Raw genomic sequence first — 20,516 nt, forward strand, 5'->3', positions numbered from 1 at the left:
CACATTGTCGACGTTTTCTTTGTTGTCGTCATTCAGCCATTCATTCATTCGCTTTATATACACAATCTCATACCCCTTATGGGGCCAGTATTTCATAATTAAACACAAACTTTTTGTACGTGCGTGCGTGCGTGCGTGTGTGTGTGTGTGTGTGTGTGAAACACTACAGCCCATTCCTATGAAGAAAGAACGCGTGACTGAAACTCAACGCTCCAACCTAACCTATGCTCTTTTAACTACATTTTAAACATGGTATGTGCTGTCCTGTACACACAACTCTTGCTACTATAAAGTAGCGACAGAAATATTCAATCACAAATCTAGTTATAGAGTAGAATACACAAAAAACAAACGCAATGGTTGAGAGAGAGGGAGAGAGACAGACCATCAAAACCAGATGGGATTTCTTCAGTGCTCCTTCTGCACCCCCAACGGGTACCATCAATAGAATGATTCCAACTAAACTGACTTGTATATAAGGCTGTGTTTTCTCTCCCAAGGGCTCATTCGTGCTTGAGAACTCGAAGAGAGCAGACGATTTTTTGACATTTTTGTATCTTGTTGCACTCTATCTGGAACGAAGACGATGGCATCGGGATATTCGAGCAGTGTTAGCAGCTGCAGCAGTGACGAAGGCGGCGTCTTGATCTGTAAATGTTCAGAAAGACACACGATCAAAAGAGTGACTACCAAACCTGAAGAAAATGACACAGATCAAACGGACGCTGCACGTGAACCCGGTGAAATTGTGGATGAAGACCCCATGGATATCCGTGAACCCGTCGAAATCGTGAACGAAGAACCCATGGATCAGACGGATGCTGCTCGAGAATATAAAACGGATGCTGATGATGATGCCTACGACGCCGATGACGAATGGGATGGCCTTTCGAGACATTACTTGTTCTGTCATCGACCCGAAATGAGAGGATTCTATACACGAATGCAGACATTTGGGTGGTGGCCCTTACAGTTACGCCAGAAACCGAGGGAGCTCGCCAAGGCCGATTTCTTCTACACGGGAGACCATGATGCCGTTGTCTGTTACTGTTGTGGACTACGCGTCTACCGATGGCAGAGAATGGACGATCCAGTGATGGAACATTACAGACTGTCCCCGAGATGTCCCTATGTGAATAACGTGTTCAGACATTAAACACGTATTGCATGAGTGTGATACTTTTCGTTTTGTAAAATAAACTCGTGAATAACACGTTTTGTTTGTTATTAATTTAAGGGTGACCCTCTGTGTGTGTGTGTGTGTGTGTGTGTGTGGACCTGTGACCCTGAGTATGGCCCTGAGTGGCCCTGAGTGTGGCCCTGTGTGAGGCCCTGAGTGTGGTCCCGGGAGTGGCCCTGAGCCGTGCACGAGCTATGCTTTGGGATGGGGGATGGGTCATACGTACCACACAAAGATTAAAAATGCGTGAAATTGTAGAGAGTATAAATAAAAGGGGTAATGGGTAACATCGTCATTTGTGGTAGAACCTTCAGAGAAGCAACATGTCAAACCAGTACAAGTTATATGTACCCGACGTGGATAAGTGGACCCGTTTCTACAAGTTGCAAGCAGAAGGTAAACTTCAACCTCATTTTCCAGTGCAACGTGGTGGGAAAAGTCAGATGATGTACAGTGTAGATCGATGTCTAGAACTGTATGACCCTACATGGAAAAAAGAAAAAGAGGAACAGAACAAGCCCCCGACACCCAAAGTCGGCATGGTGTCCCCAACACAACAGGTGGTAGAGCAAGCCAAGGCCGAGCAGAAACGGAAACGTGAAGAGAGTGGCGTGGAACAGACACGACGAGAGCAGACTGGGCAAAAACGGCACAAGCATTTCTGAGAAGACTATAAAAGGAGGCATGGCAGTTTCAACATCGCCAGTTCACGTCGAACACTTCAACAGTCAACATCATGAACCAGAACTGGTTTATTCCGGAACATGTCATGAACAAAAGATCGTGTCCCGTATGTCCAAAGACTTTTTCAAAACCATCAAATATGCTACGTCATTGGAATACCTTCCATTCAGCTCAACTCCAGGCTCCTCTGGCTCCTATAGCTCCGGCTCCTATGGCTCCTATAGCTCCTGCTCCTAGGGCTCCTATAGCTCCTGCTCCTGCTCCTCTGGAGCTAAAGAATGTGCTAAAGAAATACAAATGAATGAAAATCATCACACGCGCATTTTGTCTGGCGACATGAAAGCCTCACTTTAGACCAAACAGTCAGCAAACAGCTACAGTCCTTCCCCACGAGACATATTTTAACGGCTATTATTTTGGGTGTCTAGAATAAAACACTGTGAAAAAACATTCACGTGTATGTCCACTGTGAATACAAAAAGCAACACAATAGACGTTATACAATGAAGCCAAAACCAACGTTAGACTTACACTTGGCCTGTACATATTGTTATTATTAATTGTTGTTGTTTCTTTGCTTTTATTTGTTTGCCGACACCATTTTGTTTGGTAATATGCAATACATTGAATTGAATACACCATGATCGCACACCTGCACCCAGACCATTGTTTCCTACACAAAGGCCATTGTTTTCCTACCCAGGCCAGACACCTGCACCCACCTATACAAAGGCCATTGTTTCCTACACAAAAGCCATTGTGTCATTGTTTGCTACACAAAGACCATTGTGTCATTGTCTCCTACACAAAAGCCATTGTTTCCTACCGAGGTCAGACACCTGCACCCATCTCTACAAAGGCCATTGTTTCCTACACAAAGGCCATTGTTTCCTACCGAGGCCATACACCTGCACCCCCCTATACAAAGGCCATTGTTTCCTACACAAAAGCCCATTGTCTCCTACCAAGGTCACGTGATCACGGGAAAGTAGGTCAATGATGGCACCATACAGGCCCTAATACTACTGCTGCTAATCGAAAAGAGTAGCCCATGAAGTGGCGACAGCGGGTTTTCTCCCTCAATATCTGTGTGGTTCTTAACCATATGTCTGATGCCATATAACCGTAAATAAAGTGTGTTGAGTGCGTCGTTAAATAAACCATTTCCTTCCTTTCCTTCCTGTATTTGGATCAGTTCATATTAGAAGTAGAAAGCCCGACGAGTGACAAGCTTCGTGATGTACACGAACATATTAGAAGTAGAAAGCCCGACGAGTGACAAGCTTCGTGATGTACACGAACATATTAGAAGTAGAAAGCCCGACGAGTGACAAGCTTCGTGATGTACACGAACATATTAGAAGTAGAAAGCCCGACGAGTGACAAGCTTCGTGATGTACACGAACATATTAGAAGTAGAAAGCCCGACGAGTGACAAGCTTCGTGATGTACACGAACATATTAGAAGTAGAAAGCCCGACGAGTGACAAGCTTCGTGGTGTACACGAACATATTAGAAGTAGAAAGTCCGACGAGTGACAAGCTTCGTGGTGTACACGAACATATTAGAAGTAGAAAGTCCGACGAGTGACAAGCTTCGTGATGTACACGAACAACTATCAAAAACAGGTGACGTTTTCTTATCTGTTACCAAAGATAACCTCTCAACTAGAAACTACACCTTAGACTTTCTGGCAAGAAGCATTTCACAAAATATTAACAAAATGTCTGTCCTACATTTCATAGCACTGTTGGTGATGATAGCGTGTTCATCAGGTAATTACAAAAGTAATAATTCATTTAAAAATCCGTTTTATTTTTAAATTATAATATACTTGCCTTTGATTTATATATTAGAAGTTTTAATATACTTTATGATATGTGTGATTTGAACGACTCTTTACACTGTGTTTTAATTTAAAGGGACATTTATAAGTATCGATACGTAACACTTGACAAACACCCCATCATTCACCCATATCATTTCATAACGTAAAATAGATATATTAAAGGGACATTCCTGAGTTTGCGGCAATTTTTAAGATGTTATCGACTAACAGAGACTTTTTGACCACTGTAATTACATATTAAATATATTTTTCTGCATAAAATATTAGTGGCTGTATATTAAATGTGTTTCTGATCGTTCTAATATTTGTATTAGGTTAAATTTCATTTTATTTCCTAAAATATATTTTTCGTACGTACGAAATTATATGAAGACAAAATCCATCTTAGAAATATGACCAGAAACACATTGAATATACAGACTCTGATATTCTAAACAAGAAAATATAAAATTTAATATGTAAGTTTAATCGTAGAACTATTTTATTAGTCGGAAGGATGTTACAATGCAGCAAACTCAGGAATGTCCCTTTAATATTATAATTTTTTATATTAATGTTAATCATCAATTATTTCATATTTTATTTATTGTTTGACACCGAACAGCCGGTGTATTTTTAAACATTCATTATTTAAAAATCAGATATTATTATATAAAAATAATATTCGAATTTTTCATATATTTGTATACTTGTTGTCAGTGGGTTGTTTTGTTGTTTTTTTGGTTAGTTTTTAATAATGTATGTTGTTTTCTCTTGTTTTCCAGGAAGTGATGTTCTACAGGTGAGTATATACATTTGCAATATGAAGTTAATCATCAGTGTTCCAGGTTAATGAATATTTTATAGATTCTGTCATATAGCTTTTTATTTTAAGGGTATTTCGCACTAAAAATCATTAATGCAATATATCTGTAAAATACTTACAGCTCCTTTCGTGAAATATTATTTTATGCACATTTGTTTGCATATTCAACCGTCTCTTTGTTTATGAAAGCTGTAGAAAGGTTTTTGATGTTACAAACCATATATCGCGGTGAAAATCAGCTCTTCCTTGTAGATAATGTACTATTACGTGACAGTGAGTCATGACTGCATACTCTCGCGTCTATATCATAACTTATTTTGGAATCAATCTAGTGCAGAGATACGATTTTGAATATGCTAATGTATGTTACAGCTTCTAGTACACACTTTAAAATGTTATATTGTTATGATGTATTACTGGCGAGTAGATTAACGCTTATTACCGTCAATTTTCTCAACAAAAAACACTTAAAGGCTCAAATAGATTGAATGTGGCGCGTGCGTGCGGGCCGGCAAAAAAGAAAATCGAAATACTTATCAATTATTTACCGTCATTGAGGGCAATATCATGTTTTATGGACCGAAGAAATTGATACTGACCGAGGCCAACGGCCATAAAACATGATATTGCCCGAAATGTGGTCAATAATTGTTTTATTACATAATGTCATCCATAAGACTCGTACATTCTTGCTTTGTTTATCCGAATCGAAATACGCCAACGCTTATAATTTCCCGCATTGTGCTAAAACTGGTGAGATTTAGTGACGTCACGTAATCCTATGACGTTGTATGACACGCAGCGGAATGCGGAAATAAACAGTTGAAACATTACCAAGACAAAAAAAAATCAAATTCAAGACATTATAGCAAGAGTGCCAAAATCATATTAATAGCAAAATAAAACACAACATGTTATAAATCTGAACATATATTTATACTGAACAGTTACCGATTACCTTCAAATGCATTGTTTATTTGTAACGTAAAATCCTGAGAGTGCTGATTCCAACTGCATTTTGATGTACCATGTACGTTTCTAAATCTGCGTTTTGTCAGAAGTCTTTGCTTGTTTACATTAGAATTAGCAGTTGACGTTGCATTACGTTACCTACTCATTTATTGGATAGAATTTTGTCTCATCTTTATTTTCATTGGTCAGGGCAATATCACTTTTGATGGACCGGTGAGACCGTCTCAGGGCAATATCACTATTTACGGACGGTCATGTGACTGGTTTTTGACCAATAAGAATACAGATATATTTTCATTATGCAATAAATTAGTTTCAATGAGAGCGTCTAGACTGGATGCGTGCAGTGTGTGTGTGTTTACAGAACGCAAGCGGCCAGCCGCAATGAAATAATCGTGTATGGTTTATATGCCCAACACGCAAACTGCAGACGTAACAGTCGGACCGCACGCACGCACCGCATGCAGTCTATACTATCCTTTACCTTTGAGAGCGGAGTAGCTTTAAATAGACTATTCTGAGTATTCTGCCTTTGAATTTGTATCATGTTTCCCACCAATAGAGCCATTTTAGCAACTAAAATTAAAATTAAATATTTTTTTTATTATTTAAAAATATCAGCGCTTGTTAAGTCCTAAAAGTAGCCCAAATAGGATTTTATCTCTCAATAATTTCGTACGTTCGAAGGAAGGAAGGAAGGAAATGGTTTATTTAACGACGCACTAAACACATTTTATTTACGGTTATATGGCGTCAGACATATAGTTAAGGACCACACAGATATTGAGAGAGGAAACCCGCTGTCGCCACTTCATGGGCTACTATTTTCGATTAGCAGCAAGGGATCTTTATATGCACCATCCCACAGACAGGGTAGTATATACCACGGCCTTCGATATACCAGTCGTGGTGCACTGACTGGAACGAGAAATAGCCCAATGAAGGTTTGAACTCACATTAGGATGATCAGAAACATAGAATATACAGACATTGATGTTGTTTTTAAAATTAATATGTAATAAATCTTCAAGAAGGTTCTGTTAGTTGGAAACATCTTAACATTGGCAGCAAAAAAAACCCACCACAAATACAATAAATAAATAAATAAATAAATAAAAGGATACTTAAAACATAAAGCAAGAAAGATTACTATTACGTGTCAAGTTTATCTTAATCGAACACGCTTGGTCTAGCGTTCGAGATGAAACCCGCTGGCGCCACATAGGTTACCCTTCCAAATCGCAGCAAGACCTTTTTTTATATACGCACTTACCCAGAGACGGGGCGGCATTTAGCTCAGTCGGTTGAGTGCTCACTTGAGGTGCTTACGTCGTAGGATCGAACCACCTCTGTGGATCCATTCAGTTGATTGGGGGGGGGGGGGGGGTTCTCGTTCCAACCAGTGCACCACAACTGGACAAAGGCTGTAGTATGTGCTTTTCTGTTTGTGGGAAAGTGCATATAAAAGATCCCTTGCTGCATTAGGAATAATGTTGCGGGTTTCCTCTATCTACGAGTCATAATTACCAAATGTTTGACATCCAATAGCCGATGATTAATTAATTAGTGGTGTCATTAAACAAAACAAACAAACATTTTAGCCAGAGACTGAATATAGCAGTGCATGCATGTCGCTGTGTTTGGTATACGAGTTTTGCAGCACCGCTTTGGAGGGATTCACGACTAAGCTAATACTTGTGTCTGTGCGTTGGTATCGTCTGTTGTTAGAGTATTTACACAGGGACGTCCACTATTTGCGTTCAGCTGGATGAATGGAAATAAGATGGCAGTGTCAGTATGATTCAGCGAGAGTGAGTGTGTGTCTCTGTTACATTACTGGTGCTTACAGCTTGGTCGCTTAGTTCAAACATTTTATTAGCGTATTTAAACAATAATCCATTTTGGGAGTGGCTAACAAGTTAACAGCCTATATAGGTCTCTCTTGAAAAATTTCACAACAAAACATTTTATACAGAAGATTCTTAAAAGAGAAACAAAAAGTTAAAGTAAAGTTTGTTTTGTTTAACGACACCACTAGAGCACATTGATTTATTAATCATCAGCTATTGGATGTCAAACATATGGTAATTTTGACATAGTTTTAGAGAGGTAACCTGCTACATTTTTTCATTAGTAGCAAGGGATCTTTTATATACACCATCACACAGACAGTATGGTACATACCACGGCCTTTCATATACACGAGAATGAAAAATAGACCAATGGGCCCACCGACAGGGATCGATCCCAGACTGATCGCGAATCAAGCGATCGCTTTACCACTGGGCTACTTCTCGTCCCCAGAAAAGAAATACACGCAGAGAAAAAAAAGTAAAGTTTGTTTTATTTGACGACGCCACTAGAGCACATTGATTTTTATCTAATCATCGGCTATTGGACGTCAAACATATGGTCATTCTGACACTGTTGTTTAGAGGAAACCCGCTGTCGCCACATATGCTACTCTTTTACGACAGGCAGCAAGGGGTCTTTTATTTGCGCTTCCCACAGGCAGGATAGCACAAACCATGGCCTTTGTAGAACCAGTTATAGATCACTGGTCGGTGCAAGTGGTTTACACCTACGCATTGAGCCTTGCGGAGCACTCACTCAGGGTTTGGAGTCGGTATCTGGATTAAAAATCCCATGTCTCGACTGGGATCCGAACCCAGTACCTACCAGCCTGTAGACCGATGGCCTAACCACCACGCCACCGAGACCGGTCAGACGCAGAGAAGAAGGAATAGTTACGACAATTTAATAATCTGTATGTAGAACAATGATGTGGGACGTAGCCCTGTGGTAAAGCTCTCGACTGATACGCGGTCGGTCCAGGATCGATCCCTGTCGGTGGGCATAATTAGTTATATTTCTCGTTACAGCCAGTGTTCCACGCCTGGGATATCAAGGGCCGTGGTATGTACTGTCCTGTTTATGGGAAAGTGCATATATAGGATCCCTTATTGCTTTATTGATAGGAGCACCCTGTGTTTCCCCTTTTTCTCTATATCAACGAAGTGATGAAATAGCCACATGTTAGACACGTGCGCCAAATACACGTAGTGGGCCCATTGGGCTATTTCTCGTTCCAGCCAGTGCACCACGACTGATATATCAAAGTATGTGCTATCTTGACTGCGGGATGATGCATATAAAAAGATCCCTTGCTACTAATGGAAAAATGTAGCGGGTTTCCTCTCTAGGACTATGATAATTATGTCAAAATTACCAAATGTTTGACATTCAATAGCCGATGATTAATAAATCAATGTGCTCTAGTGGTGTCGTTAAACAAAACAAATTTTCATATTGACGTAGTTTAAAATGTGCCGAGGTTTCGTTAAACATCTGGGGCGGGATCTAGCTCAGTCGGTAGAGCTCATATGAGGTGTGTGCGTCGTAGGATCGAACCACCTCACTGGACCCATTCTCCGATTGTTTTCCCCCGTCGAACCAGTGCCACAGGATTGGTCAAAGTCCGTGGTATGTGCTGTCCTGTCTGTGAAAAAAAAATGCATATAAAAGATCCCTTATAGCAGATTTTCATTAAATAATACAAGTTAGTTACCAAATGTTTGACATTCAATAGCCGATTATTAGTAAATCAATATGCTCTAATGAAAAAAAATATGTTTTGTTTAACGACACCACTAGAACACATTGATTAATTAATCATCGGCTATTGGGGAACAGAATAGAACTTTATTTCTCTTAGATTATCAGTTGTATGTCACACATTTGGTCATTCTGATACGTAGTCATCAGAGGAAACCCGCTACATTTTTTCTAAGGATCTTTTATAATCACTTTCCCACAGATAGGATAGCACATACCACGGCCTTTGTTATACCAGTTGTGGTGCGATGGATGGAACGAGAAATAGCCCAATGGGCCCACCGACAGGGATCGATCCCAAACCGACCGCGCATTAAGCAAACGCTTTACCACTGGGCTACGATGCTGTAATGACAGGGGTTTATTTCTAAAATTTGACTTGACGCCTATTGAGTTGACTTTGAGAATTTTGTGTCGTCTTACAAAACAGAAGAGGGAATTTTCATCTTATTAAACCAAGTTAGATTTTAAAATAGTAATACCATACATGTACATGCACTTGTATTCATTCAAATTAAAGGGACATTCTCGAGTTTGCTGCATTGTAAGATGTTTCCGATTAATAAAATATTTCTATATAATACTTACATATTAAATATATTTTCTTGTTTAGAATAGCAGTGTCTGTATATTCAATGTGTTTCTGGTTGTCTTGTTATATGTAAGAAGCTCAAACTGGATTTTGTCTTGAAATAATTTCGTACGTACGAAAAAAACTGTTTTAGGAAATAAAATGAAATTTAACCTAGTACCAATATTAGAACGATCAGAAACACGTTTAATATACATCCACTAATATTTTATGCAGAAAAATACATTTGATATGTAATTACAGTGGTCAAAAAGTCTCTGTTAGTCGATAACATCTTAAAAATTGCCGCAAACTCAGGAATGTCCCTTTAATATATCTATTTTACGTTATGAAATGATATGGGTGAATGATGGGGTGTTTGTCAAGTGTTGCGTATCGATATCAAAATATATCTCTACATACTAATAAAGAAAATGTTAAAAGGAATATCTACATTCAGATTGGGAATGTTTTAGTCCAGAATTGGGGATAAAAACGACGTAGCCTTTTGTGAATGGTGGGGAATGATGCCGAAGGTCGTAGTCTAGAAATATGGGTGATGAAACGCTGAATGATGTCGTTAAACAAAACTAATAATATTTCTTTCGTTTGTTTTTACTGCAGTTCGGCTCCATGTGTCCTATGTTTCGTTGTATAAGTCCAGGACCGTGTGACGTGCCGTACAAGAGGTCTACGTTCACCACGGTGTCCGGCAAGGTGTGCTATGGGTGTACGTACTGCCCTGCCACAGCGTCAAAGGTGAGAGACAGAAAAACATACCTTTAAATTGTCATGACTAAAGAAAGGAAATCATTAATTATATAGGTTGCATTTTGAAATATTTAGGAAATATTCTTTTTAAATTGCACATTTGATGTCAATGGTTTAAAAAAAAAAAAAAAAATTCGAGACTGCGTTTTTATTTTGTTAGCAGTAATGAATTCAACTTAAACATCCATTAGCGGACAACAGTGTTTGTAAAATGTTTGGGGGGGGGTTGGGTTTTTTTTGTGGGGGGGGTTTGTGGGGTTTTTTGTAGTGGCTGTTGTTGTTGTAGTGATGTTGTTGTAATTTGTTTGTCTGGGGTGGGTTTTTTTGTTTTTTGTTTTTTGTTTTGTTTTGTTTTGGGGTTTTTGGGGTTGTTTTTTTAGGTTGGTGTCCAGGACAGTGGGTTAGTGATTACTTGTTAGTGGTCAGTGATAGAGAAGTCGATGTATTTGGCGTACAGCTACCCATTAAACTCGTTAAACTCGTTCTGGGTGGGGGCCGGTTCCGGGATGCGAACCTAGTGCCTACCAACCTTAAGTCCGATGTGTTAAATGTAGGGAGAGGTCTTAACATAGGCATTAGTCTGCTTGCCAATCCCAAACCACTGTATTTGATTGCCTAATAAAATGTTCTGTAAATCAATGCAGGAACAGTCCTTATGGATGATTTACAATGTGGATTTATTTCGTTTCAGTCACGACGCGAATCCAGGTTTTCTGAATGTCCAATGTTCAAGTGCATGGCATCGTCCAACATACCGTGTGACGGTCCTCTCAAGATGGGCGAGTTCACCACGTTCAGTGGGGTCAAGTGTCAGTCGTGTTACTTCTGTCCAACAGCGCACAGAGCAGACGTCTGATGAAACAGGGTGTTCCCCTTTAACGATTACTAGTATATCCAGCGTGCCTCACATTCGTACATTATTTTATATGTTTTAAATATTACACACGTATATGACATTTATCAAATTGTAAAATGTTTTTTCTGCAGTTTTGTAGAGACTGTTCAGAGTGTTCTGTCCTTGTTAAGTTGTTTCCCATTGGCGGATCCAAAGGGAGATCACAGGGGTCATGTGCCCCGCTCCCCTCGTTTGAAGTGTCCTTTTTAATGACTTTTTTTTGGTTTTCTTAAATTCATCATCTACAATATACAACACTAAATTCCCCTGAAAACTTTCTCTAAGACTCTTTATTTAGCATTTTTCAGGGAGCGTGCCCCCTAACCTCCTACTGATCTCGTTCCCTTTGAGATTTTGGCTACTTTGCCTTCGACACTCAAATTGCCTTTTGTTTTAGAATCTTTGTGATCCCCGTCCCTATTTCAAAATCTTAGATCCGCCCCTCTTTCCGACTGAATTTTTATTTTTTTTAACGCCACTAAAATTACATATTCCATACATTTTCGTGTTTAGAATAGCCTACGGGTGTTTGTATAATTCGATATGTTTCTGATCGTCGTACAATCTGTAGTAGGTCTATTTTCTAATATACATATGGAAGTATTAGAAGGTAAAATTCACTAATATTTCTAAATAAGAAAATGTATTTAATATGTAAATTTAATGTTTTAAAGGTCTACATTAGTCAGAATCATGCTACAATGGCATCAATCTCAGTCTCTTTAATGTTGTTCGTTATCTAACAGCGCATTTCCAGTGTCAGTTCTACACTTGAGGAGGGGTGGGTGTGGGGGAGAGACACAACATATAGCCAAACATTAATAATGTTATTTCAGTTGTTTACTGTCTATTTCATGTAGTGATTGAAGATTTTAAGTATTATGTGGAATTCCTGAACATTTTAGTCATTACACGAATGGCTAGATTCATAGATTGACTATAACATATATGTATATATGATGTCGACAATTAAATAAACTGTGAAGTTCTCGGAAATGTTTCTTTTTCATTATTTTAAAATTGATTTCTGTAAGTCTGGGCTCTCTTGTTAGTGATTAGTGAGAAAGAGAGTCAAAAACAGAGAGAGAGAGAGAGAGAGAGAGAGAGAGAGAGAGAGAGAGAGAGAGAGAGAGAGAGAGAGAGAGAGACAGACAGACAGACAGAGAGAGAGACAGACAGACAGACAGAGAGACAGACATACAGAGAGAGAGAGAGAGAGAGAAGGCGATAGAGGAGAGAAAAGGATGGAGAGAGAGAGAGAGAGATAAATAGAGTCAGAGAGAGAGAGAAAGCGAAGGAGGAAGAGTCAGAGAGAGAGAGAGAGAAGGCGAGAGACGGAGAGAAAAGGATGGAGAGAGACGGAGAGAATATGATGGAGAGAGAGAGAGATACAAATAGAGAGTCAGAGAGAGAAAGGCAAGGAGGAAGAGTCAGAGAGAGAGACAGACAGACAGAGAGAGAGAGAGAGACAGACGGAGAGAGAGAGAAGGCGAGACGGAGAGAAAAGGAGAGAGAGAGATATACAAATAGAGAGTCAGAGAGAGAGAGATACAAATAAAGAGTCAGAGAGAGAGAAAGGGAGGGAGGGAGAGTCAGAGAGAGAGAGAGAAGGCGAGAGAGGAGAGACGGAGAGAGAGATACAAATAGAGAGTCGGAGAGAAAGAAAGGGAGGGAGAGTCAGAGAGAGAGAGAGAGAGAGAAGGTGAGAGAGGAGAGACGGAGAAAAAGGATGGAGAGAGAGAGAGAGAGAGAGAGAGAGAGAGAGAGAGAGAGAGAGAGAGAGAGAGAGAGAGAGAGAGAGAGAGAGAGAGAGTCGTTAAAACTATCTCTGGGTTGGAGTCGGTACCGGGATGAGAACCCAGTATTTGGCTTAACTACTATCGGATATCTATCTTGTTTGTTTCTTTAATACTATTACACATATCATTACTGAAGTAAATTGCAATGTCCAATTAGTTTAATATCAGATGGTGCAGACTAACATATAATTTCCAGACTGTCGATTATTAGGGGTTAAAGATTACCATAGCAACAATAAAACATATATATCCTAATTAATTAGCAGTTTCAATTACTCGTCTCCGGTCAAGACTGCTATGAGGTCCGAATAGGGTGTTATTTCAGAAGACCGTACCTGTACATCAATATATACCACTCCACTCGAGTCATTGTGTTATTGTAAATATGCATTTAGATATTAATTATATACTTACACTATTTATTCTTTAATAGTCTCCTGTAAACCATGTCCTATCTTGTGTACAACACAAAATGTATCTGTTTCGCACATGCTGTTGCCTAACAGCCTGAGTGTAATACAGTTCTGTTCTGTTCTGTTCTGCTCTGATGGTTAATATTTCAGGGCACTGAACCTAGTTACATGTATTTAGGCATGGTAAAATGTGTTCTGTATATATTTGTAATGCAGAACAGTGAAAATTTGCACAAAACCATTTTATTATGTTATATATTAATGGTAAAAGTTTCATTGTGATCTATGTTATTTTTAAAATGGCGCATGATACAACACTTGATGTCAAAAAATGCTATACCAATGAAAACGTTTCGTAACATCCGCTATATACGTATTAAAATGATAGTTGAGTGGCCCACCATTTTCTTTTCTTCAAATCTTAGTCATTTTTTACAGGATAAAATGAACTTGTTTGTTTCTAAGAAAAAAGTAAAGTTTGTTTTATTTAACGACGCCACTAGAGCACATTGATTTTTTTATCTTATTATCGGCTATTGGACGTCAAACATATGGTCATTCTGACACGGTTTTTTTTATAGGAAACCCACTGTCGCCACATAGGCTACTTTTTTACGATAGGCAGCAAGGGATCTTTTATTTGCGCTTCCCACAGGCAGGATAGCACAAACCATGGCCTTTGTTGAACCACTTATGGATCACTGGTCGGTGCAAGTGGTTTACACCTACCCATTGAGCCTTGTGGAGCACTCATTCAGGGTTTGGAGTCGATATCTGGATTAAAAATCCCATGCCTCGACTGGTATCCAAACCCAATACCTACCAGCCTGTAGACCGATGGCCTAACCACGACGCCACCGAGGCCGGTTTGTTTCTAAGAATATTATTTTTGTCCCCAGTATGTCGAGGAAAAATTATTTGCATGTTGATACTGGGAGTAACTAAACGCTCACCCGTTTAACATAAATAAAATATAATTTATGAACTTTTATTTATCTTTTTTCCCCTAGAGGGCCACTTTTGTTTTTTTGCACTGTCATGGTACAGGTTAAACCTGTGATGAGTTCAGCCAGGCCGGGCAGGAAAACGTCTGCTAGACTGGTCTATGCGCTTTACAGTCAAACAAATGGTCACGTCGTGAACCACTCAAATAGTTCGTGAACGCAAACGTTTGCTGGCTGAACTTGGGGCAACTATTGTCAAGTTCATAACTCAATGTTTGGCTATCACTATACATGAGGGTCATTCAGTTTATCCTTAAGTAGTGATCGGTTGCTAAACATACTAACAAAACTAGTCTTTTAGGACGCGTTTTAACAAATATTATGAAAAACATGTATTGGACGGTATTATGTTAATAGTATTTTCTTGATTATTAAAAAGTTCATAACAATTTTTACTGCTATATAACAATTATTATAAGCTTTTTCTCTCTCACTATTTTCACATATACAGCAATATATAAATTATGTATTACATATATAAACTTTACAATATAGCGTACTTATATAGAAATATGTATGTAGAAAGTATAAAACACACACCAATATTCTTTGTAATTTTAATATAAAAGTTTTGTATTTGTATACCTGTTGTTAGTACCAACACATCAATGATCTTTCTTCCAGGACAAACACAAAGATACACGTCTTTGGCTGTTTACAGTCCTATCGGGGCTGGTTATATTCAGAGGGGTATTTCCAACACATCTGGTAACAAGTACATGTATATCACATATTTTGTCCTTATTGTAATATAAAAAAATAATTATATAAATTATAATGGATTTTACGTTGTTCGAAACAATTTTTTTCAAAACAAATTTCGAACAGTAAAAATACTGTTTTGGCACAAAAATTATAATATTTATAGTATTATTTTGGAAAACCGAAAAGAAAATTTAAACGTGGAAAAGGTAATATTAATACTAGTGATTTCTTTTATCCATTATGATAAATACGTGATGACAGTCAAAGAATAAATGAGTATCTGCTTCAAAATATTCGTCATAAAAATTACTGCCTGTTAATTTTTTATTTTTAAAAGTTGTTTGAAGGGAATTATATGGAATTTTTTTTAAAATATTAAAACCATCATAATTTAGTGTCTTGTAATATTAAAAACTAAGCTGTCAAAACTCTTCAACCAGTTAAAATGTTCTACAACATTTAATTAATATTTGCATTTTTGTTTTAATTTTATTTTGTAATATAGAATTAATATATTTTGGCCAAAATAAGTGATTTGCAGGACATTATAGTTAGAGAGATGTGAACATGATTTTGGCACATAAAAAAAAAAAAAGGTTCCATTGGGTCTCCCTATCTACACCCCGAGAAAACAACCTGGAGAAAATTACATTTTGTATTATTGTTAATTTACAGTCATTGTTTAATATGTAATCCCATTTATATAAGCTTTATTTCTCGTTCCAGCCAGTGCACCACAACTGGTATAGCAAGAGCCGTGGCATGTGCTATCCTGTCTGTGGGATGGTGCATATGAAAGATTTCTTGCTTCTAATCTAAAAATGTAGCGGGCTTCCTCTCTAAGACTATATGTAACAATTACCAAATGTTTGACATCCAATAGCCAATGATTTAATAAATCAATGTGCTCTAGTTGTATCGTTAAACAAAACACACTTTAACTTTAACTGTATATATGCTTGGTTATGTTGTTTTGTTGTGGGTGTGGACGCATACCTGGTTTCAGAAGGGTGTCTGCACAAACCATTCGGAACCGACTTCGAGAAGCTGGTTTACGGGCTAGGAGACCGTATGTTGGCCCCGTCCTGCGACGTCAACATCGACATTTACTTGTTCGCTGGTGCACGAATGTACAGAGGTGGAACTTGGGAAACTGGCGGCGAGTATGGTTCAGCGACGAGTCACGTTTCCTTCTACAGCGACGTGATGGACGACAACGTGTTTACAGACGCCGCAATGAACGTTTTGCCAACAACTGCGTCGCCCAGGTTGACAGATTCGGTGGAGGGGGTGTCATGATGTGGGGAGCCATCTCATACACCGGCAGAAGTGAACGTGTGTTCGTACAAGGCAACCTGGCAGCTGTACGCTACCGGAATGAAATTCTCCATTTTGGATCGACAGCGAGAACTCTTTCAGCAGGACAATGCCAGGCCGCATACGGCATGTGTAACAATGGATTTCCTACAGAATGAGAACATTACTGTGCTGTCATGGCCATCAAGATCGCCAGATCTCAACCCCATTGAACATCTATGGGGCGAACTGGACAGACGTGTACATCAGCGTGACCCGGAGCCTCAGACGCTTCTGCAACTGTTACATACACTGCAGGAAGAATGGGCTAGGATTCCACGTGCCCGGATTCAGATACTCATTCAGAGATATCGCGCAGTGATTGCTGCTGCTGCTGGTGGCCACGCAAGGCCCTCGTGCGATGCCGTCAGTCCATAGCAAGGACATTGTCACATACTCATGTCAAATTTGACTGTGATACGATCATAAATAACGAAATTATGCCACTTTGTATTAAAGAGATAATTCCATAATTATTTAGCCTATGCGTTTCTTTTTTGACAGAGTATATGTTATAAATGTAGCAGCCGTAGTTGAGAATGTGCAAACGTGTCAAAATATGCCTTTACTTTCACTGGCTGACCTACTTAGATGCTTATCTATAAAAACCATCTTATTCTGAACTCTTTAACATTGCTATTTAACATTCATCGTGTTCACTACACTATGAAAATCGTGATTCCGGTTACCGGTTTTTCTGACTAAACCTTTTTGTACCATCTCCATAGGTTACACGTGACAACTTGGTGTATACATAATGACAAATCTCAACCTTTCTCACGTCTCAGTGACTCAGTGGTTTTCATCCGGTGTCCTGAGTTTCCTGAGCACTAGTGTTGAATGTGTTTGGCTAATAGTAATGTTCGTTTTGTTTAACGACACCACTAGAGCACATTGATTTATTAAACATCGACTATTGGATGTCAAACATTTGGTAATTTCGACATATAGTCTTAGAAAGGAAACTCGCTACATTTTTCCATTAGTAGCAAGGGATATTTTATATGCACCACCCAACAGACAGCATAACACATACCACGGCCTTTCATATACCAGTCGTGGTGCACTGGCTGGAACTTGACTAATAGAGCCTTTTTTAAAGGACTAAAATAACATTAAATGTATTTTCTTGTTTAGAATTACAGTGTCTGTATATATGCAAAGTGTTTGTTGCTGTCCTCATGTTTCTATTAGCCCAATCTGGATTTTACTTTCTAATAATTTCGTTCGTAGAAAAAAAAAAAAAAAAAAAAAAAAAAAAAAAAATATATATATATATATATATATATATATATATATATATATATATATATATATATATATATATATATAAGAATATGCAATATATATATATATATTAAGAAATAGGGCTTCAACAAACATGACAATCATTATGACATCTAGAAACATCATGTGTATATTACATAGGCGTCGAAAGCGGGAGGTGGGGGGAGGTGGCAGTGGACACTGTCCTCCGCTTAACTCTGAATATAATACAAATTACCCTGACCAGCTGAAATTCAAACTAATATACAAGTTTACCAGAAGGTGGCCCGTGTAGAGACATTGACATCTAAGTAAGGCACCGTAGTTAATATGCAATTCCAGGGGGCGGGACGTAACCCAGTGGTAAAGCGTTCGCTTGATGTGCGGTCGGTTTGGGATCGATCCCCGTCAGTGGGCCCATTATGCTATTTCTCGCTCCAGCCAGTGCACAACGACTGGTATATCAAAGGCCGTGATATGTGTTATCCTGTCTGTGGGATGGTGCATATAAAAGATCCCTTGCTGCTAATCAAAAAGAGTAGTCCATGAAGTGGCGACAACGAGTTTCCTTTCTATATATCTGTGTGATTCTACAATCAAAGAAAGGGTCCACTGAAATGGTTCGATTCTATGACGCAAGCACCTCAGGCGAGCGCTCTACCTACTGAGCTAGATCCAGCTTTTACAAGGCCATAATTCAGTAATTTGATGGACAATATTTTATCAAGTTCTATCTGTGTTCTCGCTGTAATTTACAATATTCATGATTACGATAATAATTCTTACAAGACTTACAACGAAATCTAAATCTAAATTTTTTACCGTGCAAATAATTCAAAATATTGGCCATGAATTAGTTGATTTATTTGAAGTTGAACTCCATTGACGTATTTATATCCAACTCTACTGACCAACGCTAAATCAAAGACAAGTAATCAAACTTTATTTTAATACCCAGCAATAATTCTTGTCATAGATAAGCACATACTATATGTGAAGATATATCGGGCGATTCATAGAAGGAAAAAAGTTATTCTTTTTGAAGTTGTATGATTAAAAAAATATACAGAACATCGTAAATGCGCACAATGAATGAACGAATGAATGAATGAATGAATGTTTAACGACACCCCAGCACGAAAAATACACCGGCTATTGGGTGTCAAACTATGGTAAAGGCAAAAATGAAATGAAGAACAACATCAATATAAAAATTCCAAGAGTTAAATTAAAACACATTGTAAAGAACTGTGCAAAAAATACAAATACCACAGATAGTAAAATTAAAATTTAGAATAAAATTCAGTATCACGAAGATATTGCAACAAAAGTTCAGGATGGAATCGAAATGATTCCATCACATTTCTTCGTCCAAATATATCTTTTCTAATTTCCTTCAGATGATGGCACTCCAACAAAATGTTGCTTACCGTCAGAGTACACTAACAGTGCTCACATTGAGATAGAGGATACTTCTTCAGAATAAATGAATGAGTCGAGTATGTATAACCTCATACGACTGCTTCATCCTTCCTACACCGCCTAAAGGAGGACTGCCACTCTCCAAATACTGGCTTCACAGAATGAAGCTTTTTCACAACCGTACCGTTCCAATCATGTTGCCAAGTTGAAAAGATAAATTGGTTAATGCTATGTTTAAAATCAGTGTAAGGTACATCAATCCTAGCATGAGGCAACTTCAAACCAGAATTGGCAGCTCAATATGCCTTTTTGTTACCCCTGATGCCAATATGGCTGGGCACCCAATAAAATACAATGTCTTTATTAGCAAAGGAAGAAAGTAAATGTTTTATTTAACGACGCACTCAACACATTTTATTTATGGTTATAAGGACCACACAGATATTGAGATAGGAAACCCGCTATCGCCACTTCATGGGCTACTCTTTTCGATTAGCAGCAAGGGATCTTTTATATGCACCATCCCACATATAGGGTAGTACATGCAACGGCCTTTGTTACGCCAGTCGTGGTGAACTGGCTTTATTTGCAATTGATAAAAAGACGTACTTTCGTATCACCATCCCAACTAAGGGATGTTTCAGCTTCAAACTACGCAAAGCATGAATACACGAAAGTGAGTCTGTGATGATAATAAATTTGGATGCACTAGAATCCTTTATTTCTTCCACGGCTATAATGACTGCCCGATCTTCAACACTAGCTATTGATGCCAGATCAGGCAGTCTCAATGAAATTATTGTGTCTGATGAAAAAACTGCAGTACATGCCACAGAATTTCCATCCAGTGATCAGTCTGTATAAACAGGAACGTAATCACGGCAAATTTGCACAAAACCAGTTGATTATGTTGTGTATTGAGAGTTGAAGTTCTACATCGATACATAACTTGCCTTTAAAATGGTGCATGATTCAAATGTAATTAGCGGCGGGACGTTGTGCCAGTGGTAATGCGCTCGCCTGATGCGCGATCGGTCTGAGGTCGATCCCGATCGGTAGTCCCATCGGTCTATTTGAACAATGTCTCGTACCAGCCAGTGCACTACGACTGCTTTATTATATAACATTTAGTGAAATATCTTAAAATATCAGTGAAATAAAAATGTTATCAGTCACTCAGTGACGATAACACATTTTAGAGTAAAAAT

The sequence above is a fragment of the Gigantopelta aegis genome, chromosome 9 (genome assembly GCF_016097555.1).
Source record: "Gigantopelta aegis isolate Gae_Host chromosome 9, Gae_host_genome, whole genome shotgun sequence".
In the NCBI taxonomy this organism is placed as follows: Eukaryota; Metazoa; Mollusca; class Gastropoda; order Neomphalida; family Peltospiridae; genus Gigantopelta; species Gigantopelta aegis.